The sequence below is a fragment of the Aethalodelphis obliquidens genome, unplaced genomic scaffold (assembly GCF_003676395.1).
Source record: "Aethalodelphis obliquidens isolate GAN/ISIS:26980383/991018 unplaced genomic scaffold, ASM367639v1 scaffold71, whole genome shotgun sequence".
Lineage (NCBI taxonomy): Eukaryota > Metazoa > Chordata > Mammalia > Artiodactyla > Delphinidae > Aethalodelphis > Aethalodelphis obliquidens.
Window position 1 is genome coordinate 2,236,863 of NW_020838015.1, and position 15,366 is coordinate 2,252,228.

Below are 15,366 nucleotides of genomic sequence, written 5' to 3' on the forward strand. Positions count from 1 at the left end.
CCCCTCCCCTCTCCTCCCCTCCTCCGCGGAACTGCTGGCTCCATCTTAGTGAGCGCGGCCGGGAGGCGCGGCCGAGGCCAATGGCCCCTGGGTATCTCCCGAGGCTTCTCGCACGCTGCGCGCCCCCCAGGTCGCCGGGACCAGTCCTCCGCACCGCGCAACGCGTCCCACTCGCGCCACAGCCCCGGAAGCCGCTGTCGCGGTCCCTTCAGGACCCCTCTCCACGCGCTGCAAGACCCTGGCAGCCGCGCCTTGCCCCGCAACCCTGCCCCCAGCCAGTGCAGCCACCCTAGCGCTCCAAATCCCAGGCGCGCCTCGGTTTTCCAGGTCTCTCCCCCCGTCCAGCCGGTGTGCTGTCCAAATGCCTACTCGACGCCTAGACCACTCCGAGGCCTTTGCGCTGCTTGGCCTCCTCTGCTGCACGCCAACCGCCCCCCTCCTTCCCCCTACGGCTTACACTATTCTGGAAGGTGTCTTTGAAGCTGTGAATGAAAACGCAGGTTTTGAATTAAGGGCTTCCTATCCAAGTAACAGCGTGATCTGAGGCAAGTTTCTTAACCTCAGTTTTCTTATCTGCAAAATGGGAGAAATGATGCCTATATAAATGCGCGACAGCGAGGTTTAAAGAAGATGTACGTATCTATAAACTGCTTGGCACAAAAAGTCCTGGCGGTTAGCATTATTATTACCATATGGCCAGAACCGTAGCGGCATTAAAAAGTGAAGTGGCCTTTTTCCGACCTGGAGTGAACCCCTGCGGAGCCCAGGGTCACAACTCACAGATCATCGTGAGTCCAAGACACCGGCTAGGCCTGAAGGGAAGACTGAGGAGTAGAAGGGCAGCCAAGCGAGCGAATCACTCAGCCTTCCGCCTTTGCAAATGAATAGGGCTCTGTCTACGGCCTCCGCCATTCCAGCGCCAGGGCTGCAAAGCCTAAGGCTTAAACCTGGCGCGGCGGTAAATTTAGCCTGAAGGCAGAGCCTCCTAAGGGGCGGGGAGGTCTCCTTGGAGGAAGGAAAGGGAACTGGGTAAGAAAATGGAGTTGCCTCTAGGAAGAAAAACCAGGGAGAGGAAACCTTCAGGGCCGCTGGTGGACCACTGACAAAAAGAAATCGTACGCAAAAAAAGGCTCCCCAGAAATTGGGCCACCGTGGGAGCCGCGAGACAGACTTCCCATCTGGGAAGGGCTGCCTACGGGTAATTGGGTTTGCTCGAGTTGCCTCTATAATTAATAAGTGATTTGACTTGGAGATTGGAAATAGTCGTTGAAAGGAAGCCGCGGGCGTAGGGGTGCGTGGCCAGCGAGCCTCCCTCCGAAACCCAGTGACCACGGAGGAGGACGGTTTAAGGAGCACGAGGAATGTGATAATATTGGCATCTAACCTTCAAGTGTTTGAGTAATTCGTTGCTTAGCTACTTTGGATAGACCATTACTTTGCAAACTGGAAACATTTGCAAGTGGTGATATTTTGCTCCTGCCTGACGCAGGGGCTGCAAACCTACCCCGGCTCTGCTGAACTCTTCGAAATATATATGCATAAATTGTTCCTAATGAGACCATCTGTTTTTTATGGCCCCTCTGGAAGCAGGAGGAACCCGAAGACTGCTCTGTCTTGCAGAAATCTGTGGCCAGGCAGGCCCGGGAAATAAATAGGGAAGATTAGAAGGGTGTGCGTGATTTAATATGCGGACAAGGGGTTCGGTAGTCGAGGAGGTTCCCATTTAGGGGGACTCTGGGCTGCTTGGGGCATGAGGGTTCCAGCCAGTGGGCCTCCTAGAAGGCCCAGGGATTGTGCGGCGTTTCACAGGACACACAAACCTCGCTTTTCCATGCCTGGAACATCGCCAGAGCCACTACACAAAACCACGAGCCTGCCGCTACTCCGGAGACCCAGGACATGTACCCTGTGGAGGGTGGCCCCCGGCGTCGCCCTCTAGCCAGGGCGTCCCCACCTGCAGAGGTGAAGGGAGCCGCGCCTGGGGCACAGAGCCTGAGAACGCGCCTCACTCCACCCCCGACTCCCGGGCGGGAGTGCGACGCTCACGCGGGGCCTGTCCCAGAGGCTGAGCTTTCTGCCCGGCGTGCGTCTGGCAGGCCCAGCGGCGCAGCCTGAGCCCGCACCTCGGGTGGCAGGGCAAACACTTTTCACATTACCCGGTGGCTGTTAATTGGGGCAGCGCAAAAGACGCCGGGCCTACCCGCTTTGCGGCTGGGGGTGGGGTCAGGAGTGGGCAGTGGGGGCTGCTTAATAATTGAGGGGCTGCCCTGGGGAGCCTCAGATATCGGTAACCCCCATGATTAATTCATAACTCTCCACTGCGCCTGGCACCGTCTCGGGTCTTTAATCGGTTCTGAATGTCAGCGAGGCTTCCCCGACAGGCTGAGCGCAGCCTTTTGAATGTGTTGAAAGTCGCTGCGCGCACACCAGGAGACAAAGTTGCCATCTGCTCCGGGGACCACGGCAACTGGGCGCTGGGAGGGGCCTTCCTCCCGCGGCTCCGGCTGCCCCGGGCGGCCTCCTCCTCCCGGCCGGCCCCAATCCTGCCCCAAAGCCCACATCCCCGCCCCCGCCCAGGGCTCACGCCTGATGGAAACTCCGGTTCGCGGCGAAGTACAGCGCTGCGCCGGGTCGCGCGCGGAGCCTCGCGGCCACCCAGATCCAGGCCTATGCTAATGAGATTATGAACCTGGGTTGTTTGTGTGCGCGGGCGTGGAAGGGGGGCAGATAAAGTGTGGAGCCGGGGATGACTTAGAGGGGGGAGGGGAAGCCCCGGGAGAACAAAGCTCCGGGCCGTCGGCCTCCAAAGAGTCGCAGAAGTGACCGCCACTAGCTCGTGCACGGGCGGAAGCGAGGGGGAGGGGGGGAAGCCGGGCCTAAAGTGCCCTGGCGGGTTTAGGGAACGCGGAGAGGGCACAGGGGGTGGGGAAAGGCCGAACCCGTAGCTAAACGTTCGGCCCTTAGGCTATTTTTTAAGGAAATGGATCTCAGGAAGGGGAAAGGGGGCATCGTGCCCCGGAGAGGTAGGCGGGAGAAGCCCCGTACCCCTCCTCCCCCTCCCCACTGTCCCGCAGCCAGCAGAGCGTGTGCGGTGACGAACCTTCCCGCTCGGGACCGGGAAGGGGACGGAGCCGCAGGGGCGGGGGTACGGCGAGCCCGAGCCAGCCGGGGCGTCTCGTTGCTGCGGGCCTGGGCTTCCGCACCCCCCGGCTCTGCGCGTCGCGGCTCGCGGCAGCGCCTTGCCTCCCGACTGTAATTCCACACTCCCGCGGGCGCTGGGGCTGCGGAATCGTTTGAGGGAGTTGGAACTGCATCAGATGAGCACGCCGGGAGGTGAGATCGGGTAGAAAATGGGCGAAACTTTGGGCTGTGCGCCGCCGCCCGCCCCACGCCGCCACCACACACCCACAGACACACACACACATTCTTTCCCCTCCCCCTTCCCAGCCGCCACCTCTCCCACCCTCTCGATTCTTCAAGGTTTGCAGCCCAGTCCTGTCATATGGTTTTGTTTCTGTACTGCTGCTTTTTTTCAGACACGAAAATTGGACACGTGGAGAATTAGCCCGGCCGGAGAAGCGCTGGGTGCAGACTCAAACAATGGTTCCCAGCAGCTAAGCTGAGGCAGTACCTGCCCCGCCTCACCCCCCAGTGGCAGCGGTCTCGGTGTGCAGTGGGTCCACCCCACCACTGCCCGCTCCCTCGCCCGGAGCCTGGGAAGCGACCGGCGGGGGCTGCACTTTCTGCAGCCCCTTCCACAGACGCACGCCCCTGGGTGAGCCTGGACTGCCGGCTCATTGTACTTGGGGCCTCTGGGGACTCCCAAGTAAAGGGCCTGCTGTTTTTCCCCGGGGAGGTGCTGTCTCAAAGACGCCACCCCAAATCTTAATGTTTAAAAACCCAAGCTGGCTCCGGGCTCTCTATCCTTTGACAGTTATAAATTCTGCCCCCTCTAGGCTGTACTTTCCTAAGCTGCTTGGAACACCTTCCCCCCATGCCCCCCAACATCTGATGAGCCAGTGTCCAGGTGTCTGGGCCTCTGAAGAGCAGCTTCTTTTAGCAGCTGTCTTCTCCGGAGGCCCCATCCATCACTGCAGCCCCAAACTTGGCCCCCAGCCTCCCTGTGAGCCCCCCCCCCTGCCGACTGCCCTACACTGGCAGCAGCCTCAGCCTCCCCCCTCCCCCCCCCACAACAAAGGCAGTTCCTCTCTCCACGAGAGGCCTGTGCACGCATACACACACACACACACACACACATCGCACAGAAGCTCTCGGCCTCCCGGAGCTGGTTTCCTCTTACAGGCTCCCGTCAGAGCTTCTGGGGCTGTAGCAACGCCTGCGGCTCCCTGTGCAGCCCCGGGTCTCCCAGCAGCGCTGCGAGCTGTGAATCCGCCTTCTCTTCCCTTCCTGCAAAGGTCAAGCCACCTCCTTCTCTCGCATGGCCACAGTTCAGCTCTGGTCCGCACAGCTCCAACACTGCGGCTTGAAAACGGGAATGGGGTGGGCATGTGCGCAGGCGAAAAGTCAGCCCCGCAAGCCAGGGGGCAGGGACCAAAGGGTGTGGGCTTCAGGAAGGGAAGCTGCAGATAAACCCCAGGAAGCAGCTGAGGATTTGCAGCCAGAGACTCAAGACAGGGAGAGAAACCCAGGCCAAGGCTGTATAGGCCTTGACTCCTGAAGAGACCCGGGGCTGCGCTAGGGGAAGGCCAGGAGAAGAGGCCCCGGGTGTCTGTATTGTGTCCTGTGCACTTCCTAGGGCCCGAGCACCTCTGGTCAGGCTGCCCTTCACTCCTGGCAGGAGTCAGAAGCAAGCAAACAGGCTAAGACTTTGAATTCAGTGGCCATGAGAGACCAAGTCAGCCGCGGGCCCCCCAAAGAGGGACCCCAGAGAAGCCTTTCTGCCACCCCCAACCAGAGAGAGGCTACTGAACTCTGCAAGCAGCAGGGGGGACGACTGCAACACCTCGCGGTGGAGAAAAATGAGAGGAAATGCCATTAAACCTACTTCCTCTAAAGAGCGCCACCCCCAGTTTTCTCTGAACTGCACCTAAAAAGTCAGGAGAGAGAACTCATCAACCTTGGTTTGGTTTAACATTGCCAGCTTCAAGTCAAAACCCCCAAAAGGTTTTGTAAAATATTTCACCTAGCTCAGACAATTTCCTGCAGCCCCTAACCGGACCACCCCACTTACTAGGTAGCTGTCGAAACGGCTTGGCTACAGGCTGGCAACCGGAGGCCTTCGAGCCTCCCGGCTGGCCTGTACCCTCCACTCAGGAATCTGGACAAGGGCTTTCCCAGAATCCAGAGAGACCAAGACCTGGATAACCCGAGAAGTCCAAAACCGGAAGGAAGAAGCCCAGGAAAAAGAGTTAGTGTGAATTTCTGTCCCCACCCTAAGTCTGTACAATGGGCCTGCGGATATCTCACGCGCCTGGGGTGCCATGCATTTTGAAGAGCGGCACTGTGGGAGGGGGTGACCCCCCTGTGTACCCCCCCCCCACAGCGCCCTCCATTGCCACCCGTTCACTGTTTTCCTCCGCATCGTCTCACTAGGGAACACAGCAAGCGGGAGTGGGATCCTTCGACTGCGCCGAGCCTCAGCCCCTTCAAAACGTGAGGCTCACGGGGAGAACTCCTGCTCTGCCCAGTTTCCACTCCCGCCTCCAGAATAACGAGCCGAAAACATGTGTACTGTAAATAAAGCCTGTCTAAATAAAGCACTCGGGTGAAGGCTGCCGAGAAAACACTCGGCATCGCTCTGTGCTCGGAGCGTGAGTCAGCTTCCCAGCTCCCGGGGAACAATGGGGACCTTGCCAAGGGTCCCCTTCTGTCGACCCCTTACGGTCCCCAGGCCCATTTAGGTAGCGGAGGCGCCGGCCCATTGGGACCTTCGACCTCGAGGTTCGGGAAGGGGAGGGGCGCTCGCGGCGGCCCGAGGTTGGGGTCCAGCTCCGGGATTAGCGCCGCCGGGAATCCCTCTACCCGCAGCTGCCGCGGAGGGGTTAAGGGTTAAATAAACACGGAGCAGAGGAGCGAGCCTGGGGCGGCGTGGGGCTGCGGCCCGGAGACGGGAGGGTAGAGGATGCTGGGGGGCGCTCGCTACGGAGCCTCCCGGGGGGAAGACGCCCCCTCCCCGTTCCCAAGCCCGGCTCTCGCCCACTCCGCTGGCCGCCTCTCCTCCGCGGCCTCCCAAGTCTCAGCGGAAACGAACGTAGCAGCTGCCAGAGTCACCCCACTCCTTTTAGAGTCCCCGTAGGCCCGTACATGTACACTGCCACACACACACACACGTGTGCTGGGGACTCGAGGAGGCCCGGCCCCAGACTTGGCAGTGTGGGCGCCAAGCCGACTGAAACGGCGCCCCTTTGATGGAGGGCAGTGTTGGGACCCGTGGTGGCCTCTGCGCTACGTCTTCTATCTCGTCCTCTGGGCTCCGTTGCGGAACTGCGCACCCCCCAGGAGGGTTACGACTGGAGCGTTGGCCTCAGCTCTGGCGTGGGTCGGTGGTTTCCCCGCGCCCCGTGACCTTGCGGGTCAGTGATCCACCCGGCAGGCCCGCGGTTTCCGGAGTGGCGCGGCCAGCCCTTCCTCCCCGCCTCTCCGGCCAAGGCCGCCCCCTCTTCGCGCCGGGCGGGGGCGCGGGGGTGAAAGCACCGAGGACCTCACCCACGCCCTGCGGACACGCGCCCCGCCGGGGCCGGGGTTGGCGCTCTAGCAGCCTGCAGTTGCCAAATCGTCGCCGGGCAGGGTTGGGGGCGAGGCTCTGGGAATGGGGTTTGAGCTGGAGAAGGCGAGGAAAACAAGTGAAACGGGAGAGGCGGGGTGGGTGACGGCTCATAAATCACCCAGCCCTACCCTCGGGCCACACCGCAGAGGCGCCCCAGGCCCGCAGGGATGGTGGGTCACTCGGCCACTCCTGGCCGACCTCTGAGCTTTCCCGGAGCCAGCGCCCCACCCTGGGCTCAGGCCGCGCTAGGACCAGCTCCCGGCCTGGATGGTAAACCACCCGCCTGATTCGGCGGGAAGCCACCCTTGGACGCAGCGCGCATCCGCCCAAGGGGAAGTTTATTTATAGCTTGTAAACGTAAAGGAAACCAGACCGCGCTGGCTCGCCGCGCTCGGGCTCCTACGCTCCCCACCTGCCCACCAGGAGGGCGCGGCGGGAGGCGAGTGGGGCGTCTCGGTTCTTTCCCTGCCCCCCATCCCCACCCCAGCTCCGCTCCCGGGGGAGAAAAGGGTAGGGTCCTAAGGGGCTGGCAAGCCTTAAATTCCTCTCGGGGAGCCTATCTAGTGCCGTGAAGGCTGGAGAGAGTGGAGAACAGGGCCCAGGCACTGGCCTGGTGAGGGTAGGGGCGGCCGGGCTGTCCCACTTGGCACGCACCGGCGGCAGGCCCGTCAGTGCGGCGCGGGATTCCGCAGCTCCCGCTCCGGTCCCGGGGAAGTCCTGGAGAGCCCGGGATGGAGTCGCTCCGGGAGCCTCTCCTTGGAAGGCGGGACGCTTCCCCGGTTCCTCCCGAGCACGTGTCCTCAGCAGAGCAGGCAAGCGCTGCGTGCCTGGGGCTGCGATCCGCGGGTGACAGCGGCTTAGAGCGCTCCCTCCCCAACCCCCCACTGTCGCCGCCTCTCCCGGGGAGCTCCAGGCTCCGGGGTGCGCTCGGGGCAGGCCCGAGGAACCGGAGAAAAGGAAAAGTGCCGGGGAGGAGATTAGGGAGAGAAGACATTAAAAAGCCCAGCCCTGAATAGACAAAACAGCCGAGCTGAAAGAGACGCCTGCTAGCCCCTTCTCCCCCCAGCCCCCCAGCCCCAGCGGCCTCTCCCAGTCCCGCGGAGCGCACCCACCCCCGGCCTAGGCCCGGGCGAATTCGTGTGTGTGTGTGTGTGTGTGTGTGTGTGTGTGTGTGTGTGTGCGCGCGCGCGCGCGAGCGCCAGGCGGGCAGTTGCGAAACGGGCTCTTGGCTGCAGCGCGGCATAATGGAGGTGGCTGGAACAATGCGCGCTTTGTGCGCGCGGGGAGTTGTTTTCCACCCGCCTCGCCCCCCTCGCTCGGGCCGTATGGCACTTTAATCCCCGCCACGGCTGGGCACAAATGCACTTGTGTCCTGCGGGTCACCGGGGGCCGTGCGGCTGGAGCCGACCCCCTCCATCCGCGGGCCCCACCGCCGGCTGCCCCGTCTTTCTTCTTGCAGCCTCCCAACCACCACCGGCCAGTGAGCCGGCTTGGAAGCTTCCGGGCCCGCGAGCCACTTTTTTTTTCTGTGGAGACGGCGCATCGCCCCCCCTCCCCTTCGCGAGCTCACACAAACACACACCCCGGCCGGCCGCGGGCCCCACACTCGCCGCCCTCCCCTCTCCCAGTCTCGGCCCGCCCGCCCCCGCCCCGTGCTCCGGACTCCTGCGAACAATAGTAAATGTCAACAGATTCCGCGCGGCGAGTGTCTGACTCGGCCGAGATAAGGGTGCGCGGTTGGCCCCGCGCTCCGCGCCGCCGCGGGGGGAACCCGCCCTGACCCCGGCAGGAAAGAACCGGCTGTGACGAAACCCGTGCCGCAGCGGGGGTGGACAGGAGGGGAGGCCACCAGTCCCGGCCCGGTGGAGGAGTCTCGCCGGGAGCCCAAGCCCTGCCCCGCCCCCACCCGGCTTAACCCGGTGCTAACGCGGGGCCGGTGGGCACGGTGAAAGCGGCGGGGTAGACGTGGCGCTCCGGCCTGCTTTCAGATCACGATTCCAGTGCCCTGCGGATGTCGTAAAAACGCTGATCCGGGTCAGGACGCGGGCGGTTTTCGACCTACTGGGAGCCGGCACCCGAAAGATCCGAAGGATTCGAGTGCTTGTCTCCGGAAACTCATTCAAATATATGTTTTGACCGCGCACGCACTCTCGCAGGTCCTCTTCCTCGATCGTCCGCAACCCACCACCCAACCGAGTTAAAATTCACAAATTGATTCTCACGAGTTGGTATTAACGGGTTGTTCCTCTTAAATTGTTGCCAACTTTGCTAATAGATTATTACTTAAATGATTTCTTTTTTATAAAGTACGTGTTGTTTTACAGATGCGTATTTACTTAAAGAAATCAACTGCATCTATTAACATATTAAAGAGAGAATAAAGCATCGGGGCCGGCGTCATGTACTGTTCAGCCTTACTTTGGGTGCTCGCAAAGATAGGAAAATCTTATTTGTTTAATAATAAGTCACTCATGAATATGCAAATGACATCGGTGCAGTACCTCACTTCTGTCACTATTAATGAGTTGCAAATTAATGTGACAACAAAAGGAAAATGTATTTAGTGGAGGAACTCGGGTTTCTACCTGGGGAGGTCACAAGCAGGCCTAGAACCTGGGTCTCCAGGAAGGACAGGAGTGGGGATGGACACTTCCTCGCCCAGGCTTTTCCTGGAGACCACTATTGTTCGGTCTCAGGGACCTGCTTTGTCAGAAGCCCCTTCGAATTCCTGCTCCAGGCCTAAGGAAGAAAGGCTGTTCCAGGGTAATTAGGGCCAAGTGTGATTAATGGAAATCAGCCCACAGTTTGAAGTAAAGCAGTTGGTGAAGCAGATTTGGGGGGGATCTCCTCCAACCCGCTTAAAGATTCCCCAAAGCCCTTTTGGTCTCTGTCGCTTCGGACAGAGTTAGGACCGTAAGTCCTAAATCAGGCCTCACAGGCCTCACTACAGGTATTAAGAAAGCACCCTATGCGCTGATGGGAGGTTTAAGAGCAGATCAGCTCATTTTCCTGCTGACCTACTTCCCAGAGGTTACAGACTGAAAACCGGTCGTCTTCTATTCGAGCCTTTGCTCTTTTCTGGCCTACGCATCAGAGCCTGTTTCTATGCCATCGATGGATGCTGAAGAGGATGTTTCTAATCCAGTTACGTTTGGAAACATCTCTGAGAAAAAACAAATGCTGAGCTGCCCGGAACTGTGGGCTAATAGTTCAGGTGCCTGGTTAGTATTTCAAGAAGCTGTTTGACGAGGGAACCTTCTGGGGAGATGCAAATATCTATATCTAACCTGATTGATGACGACTCGATTATTTACAAATATAAAAATTCATCAGGGGCTTCCCTGGTGGCGCAGTGGTTGAGAGTCCGCCTGCCGATGCGGGGGACGCGGGTTCGTGCCCCGGTCCGGGAAGATCCCACATGCCGCGGAGCGGCTGGGCCCGTGAGCCATGGCCGCTGAGCCTGCGCGTCCGGAGCCTGTGCTCCGCAACGGGAGAGGCCAAAAAAAAAAAAAAAAAAAAATTCATCAGGCTGTACATTTAAGATTTGTATGCTTTACTATGTGTAAGTTATATTTTGTTCTGTTTATCTATTACTGTGTAAAGCCACCTCAAAGCTTAGTGATGTAAACAATAATAAGCGTTTATTTTGCTCGAGAATCTGCAGTCTGGGCAGGGCTTGGCAGACAACTCGCCTCTGCTCCACGCTGCGTCAACCGGGGCAGCTCAACTGGGACTCAAGAATCCATTTTCAAGATGGCTCACACACATGGTTGGCAAGTCGGTGCTGGCTCTGGTTCTTCTCCACGTGGGCCTCTCCACAGGATCACTTGGGCTTCCTCACAGCATGGTGGCTGGGTGCCAAGAGTGAGCACCTAAGAAAGCAAGAACACGGAAGCTGTCAGTTACTTAAGGAAACTAAGCCTGGAAACTAGCAGTGTCAGTTCTGCCATATTCTGTTGGTCAAGCAGTTACAGAGCCCAGATTCAATGGGGGAGAGGACATCAACCCCTCCCTTTTATCTTTCAATGGGAAGTGTGTCAAAGAATTTTGGGGCTCTGCTTTAAGACTGCCACCTAGGGAATTCCCTGGCAGTCCAGTGGTTAGGACTCCGTGCTTTCACTGCCACGGGCTGGGTTCAATCCCTGGTCGGGGAACTAAGATCCCTCAAGCACGCTTCGTGGCCAAAACAAAAACCTGCCACGTATCTTATTTTAAATGAAAATAGAACGCATAACTTCATTTTTTGCTTCCTGTCCTACCCCTCCTTTTTTTTCTTTTTTCCGGCCCCTCCTTGTGGCATGCAGGGTCGAACCGTGCTCCCTGCATTGGGAGCGAGGAGTCTTAGCCATTGGACCGACCACCAGGGAAGTCCCTCCTACCCCTCCTTTGCTTTCTTCCACATCTCTTTCCTCCAAACCATCAGTGGGAATCATTTGATATCCCAGTTAATTTGTGAGGGTGTATATAGAAAAAAACCATTCAGTTTCAGGTGTTAAGTTACTATTGATTTTTTCAAGTTCCAGATTTTTAAATCTAGAGTTTCACAAGTTTTTAACTTGCATTTATTAACCTTGTTATTTTTATACAAAATTAGAGCAGTCATTTTCAGAGAGGCGTTTGATTAAGGCTCAGTCAAGACAAATTGAACAGACTAAATGCTCTTAAACTGTCCCATCCCTTTATAAATGTAGCTAAATTTCCCTAAACATTTTATATATAGTCACACACACACACACACACACACACACACACACATATAATTTGTTTTATTTTCATTTTAAACATTCGAATGTCTGAATGGGCAAACTTATGAACCTAATACAGTATCCACAGGGGATTGGTTCCAGGACCACCCCTCAGATACCAAATCTAAGGATGAACAAGTCCCTTAAATAAAGTGGTGTACTATTTGCATGTAACCTACACATCCTTCCATATACTTTAAGTCATCTCTACATTACTTATGGTACCTAATACAATGTAAATGTTATGTAAATAGTTGTAAATACAATGTAAATGATATGTAAATGGTTGCCAGCATGCAGCAAATTCAAGTTTGCTTTTTGGAACTTTCTGGAATTTTTTTTGTTCCCGAATATTTTCGGTCCGCAGTTGGTTGATTCCTCAGATGCAGAACCCGCAGATACAGAGGGCCGACCAAAAGCAAAATCGAATCAATTAAATGTGTAAATATAGTGAATATCCAGTTGGCTTAAACATTGCAACTCTTGCTTTCCAAGTCAAATTTTAATTCCTTTTACCTTCAAATTGCGAGTCTAAAGTCTATTATACGATTTTAAGTTGGAATCATGAGGCTAATCTGTGAGATTCTTTACTACCTTAAACTTGTCACAAACACTACAGATCAAATCACATGCATAGATCGTTCCTGAACTTAACACCAAAATATCACTACAGTATATTTGATTGATTTCATCTTCTCCATATTCAATTCTCAACCTTCCCAAGGTTCAAAGGACACCCTCCGAGGAGTGTGCTTTGCCAACTCAAGAGAGTTGAGGTTACTTGATACAAGGAAAAATGTAAGGCTTTGGAATAAGCAAAAAAGATTACCGGCTATTCTTTCAATGGAATGCTGGAGCCTGACGGTGGGGGTATTTTCCGAACCTACAGAAAATGAACCTTTGTCTTTGCCAGGCTATTTTACAACTCTATACGATGCAGAGAACTAATAGTACTGGATACTTCTCGCCTATAGATAAGCAAATAACTTCTCTCTGGGGCAGTGAGAACCCCTACTCCCACCCCAAAAGCCAGTTTTGCGTCCATTTGCAAATTTATTTCAATATTCCTGATCTACAGATGTTTCTGTTCTTGGGATGCTCCTTTGAGCCAGTTATATCTCACCCATTCCCTCATTTATTTATTAATGAGTTATATAAAGCCTGTGATGTGTTCATTTTATATTTGTATGAGAGTCATGATTTTGACTTCTTTCGAGACAGCCTTTAACGTTGGTCAAGAGCTCATCACACTACATAGATAACATTAGTGGCTGGCTAGAAATTGGAGGCCAAGATGCAGGATATGGGCCCTACAGATCTCCAAGGAGAATTTGCTTACACCCCAGACAGACAACCAGAGCCCTTCTTAATTTTGTGTATAGTTGCTATGACAACTGAAGATGCACGGCCATACCCTTCAGGTGGAATTTTTTTTCTTAATCTCAGGTCCCCACTTCAAGGTAAATCCTACCCTGATTCTTTTCTAACCTCTGATTTCTCTCTGCCCTGTCATCTGATTGAAGGAGAGAGAAATACGTAGCTACCACCCATGTTGCCTCAACATTTGATTGGATTCAATTAACATATTTACCACCTGTGGTGGGTTTTTTTAAATTTTTTTTTTTTTTTTGCGGTACACGGGCCTCTCACTGTTGTGGCCTTTCCCGTTGCGGAGCAACAGGCTCCGGACGCGCAGGCTCGGCGGCCATGGCTCACGGGCCCAGCCGCTCCGCGGCATGTGGGATCCTCCCGGACCGGGGCACGAACCCGTGTCCCCTGCATCGGCAGGCAGACTCTCAACCACTGCGCCACCGGGGAAACCCTGTGGTGGTTTTTTAATATGTCCACAAATTCTTTGATTCTCCTCCCTTCAAAAGGTGGAGGCTGATTTTCCTTCCCTTGGTTGTGGGTGGTGTTTAGTGACTCACTGCTAATAAATAGAATGTGACAGAAGTGACTGTATGTGACGTCCGTGATTAGGATAGAAAAGGCATTGTGGCTTCCTCATTGCTATCTGGGGAAGCCAGTTGCCATGACATGGGCACGTTCAGCCTCCTGAATGTCATGGGCACATAGCAACCCTATTGGGTGAGCCAAGAACTGAGGCCTCTTGCCAACAGCCATGTGAATGAGCCATCTTAGAAACAGATCTGGTAGCCCCAGTGGGATCTTCAGACAGACCTCTTGAATACAACCTCACGAAGGCCCCTGACTCCTGAATCCCTGACCCACAGAAACTGCGAGATAATAAATGTTCTGTTGTTGTTAAGTCACTGAATTGTGGGGTAATTTGTTATGCAGTAATAGGTAACTAATACATGAGTCAACCTTGCATTTGGACACAGCTCTAAACCATTCTAATAACACTAAACACATTTCTATTTTGCCTAGGGGGGTAGATATGCCTCTGCCAACCCCCAAAGCAAGACACCCACCCAACTCTCAACCTTGAGAACCGCGTTCTAAAAGCCGCGAGAAATAACCTAAATCACACTGCGGGGAGTGAGAGAAAAGAGTGAACTAAATATATGGCGAATTAATATTTCCAGCAATAACGGTGATGATAAACTAGCAGAGGCAGTAAAACAATTTTAAATATTTCTTTTGATCGCTTTGCAGTTGAAAGTCAGATCTTTGTAAGAATTCATTACCGTTTTAACTTACAGAGAGGAACCATTCTTGGAGATGGATTCAAAACGAAACAAAACACACACTCATACCCTGCAAGAAGTCACCAAAAGTGTGAAAAGCTAAACTGGGATGATTAAGTTCTAGAGGAGCGAATCTCCTATAGGTATGCCCCGAAGTGCTACTTAAAGATGAAATAACTTCCTTTCTGTGTGCATGGTATTTTTCAACAACTGAAATGATCAAACATTTGGAGTGTGACCTAAATGACTCAAGCTGCTTCCTGTCCCAGGAACAGGGACTTCCTAAGGTAGCTAAGACTCTCCTCCTAGAAAAGAGTAGATAGACCATCACATAGTCAAATTAGTCCCACTGCTTTCTGAATTTAGATAGGAAAAAGGAAGCTCTGTGTGTGTGTGTGTGTGTGTGTGTGTGTGTGTGTGTGTGTCACATTCTTCCACAAAGGATTTTGAGTAAATTTTTAATAAAAATGTAACAAACTGATCGAAAAATATAAATAGTAAATAACAGAATCTGGGAGAATCTAGGAACAGAAGGATGAAACAATATGAAGGCCATAGGAGAAATACTTTTCTCCTAGCAATTTATCAGCATTCAGTATTCATTCATTTAAATAATATTTCTTGAACAGCGACTTTAAGCTAGATGATGATGAGACAAAAATATGTAAGACACAGCCCGTTGTTAAAGATGTTCACAGTCGGGGACTTCCTTATAGTTAAGAATCCGTCTACCAATGCAGGGGACACGGGTTCGAGCCCTGGTCCAGGAAGATCCCATGTGCAGTGGAGCAACTAAGCCAGTGCACCACAGCTACTGAGCCTGCACTCTAGAGCCCGCGAGCCACAACTACTGAGCTCGTGTGCTGCAGCTACTGAAGTCCAGATACCTAGAGCCTGTGCTCCGCAACAAGAGAAGCCACAGCAATGAAATGAGAAGCCCGTGCACCGCAACGAAGAGTAACCCCCACTCACCGCAACTAGAGGAAGCCCGTGCGCAGCAACGAAGACCCAATGCAACCAAAAAAAAAAAAAAAAAAAGATGTTCACAGTCTAGGGACTTCCCTGGTGGTCCAGTGGTTACGAATCTGCCTTCCAATGCAGGGGACTCGGGTTCGATCCCTGGTTGGGGAACTAAGATCCCACATGTCCTGGGGCAACGAAGCCTGAGCACCGCAATTACTGAGCTCGAGCACCACAACTAGAGAGCCCTCGCGCTGCAACTAGAGAGAAGCCCTCAATGAAG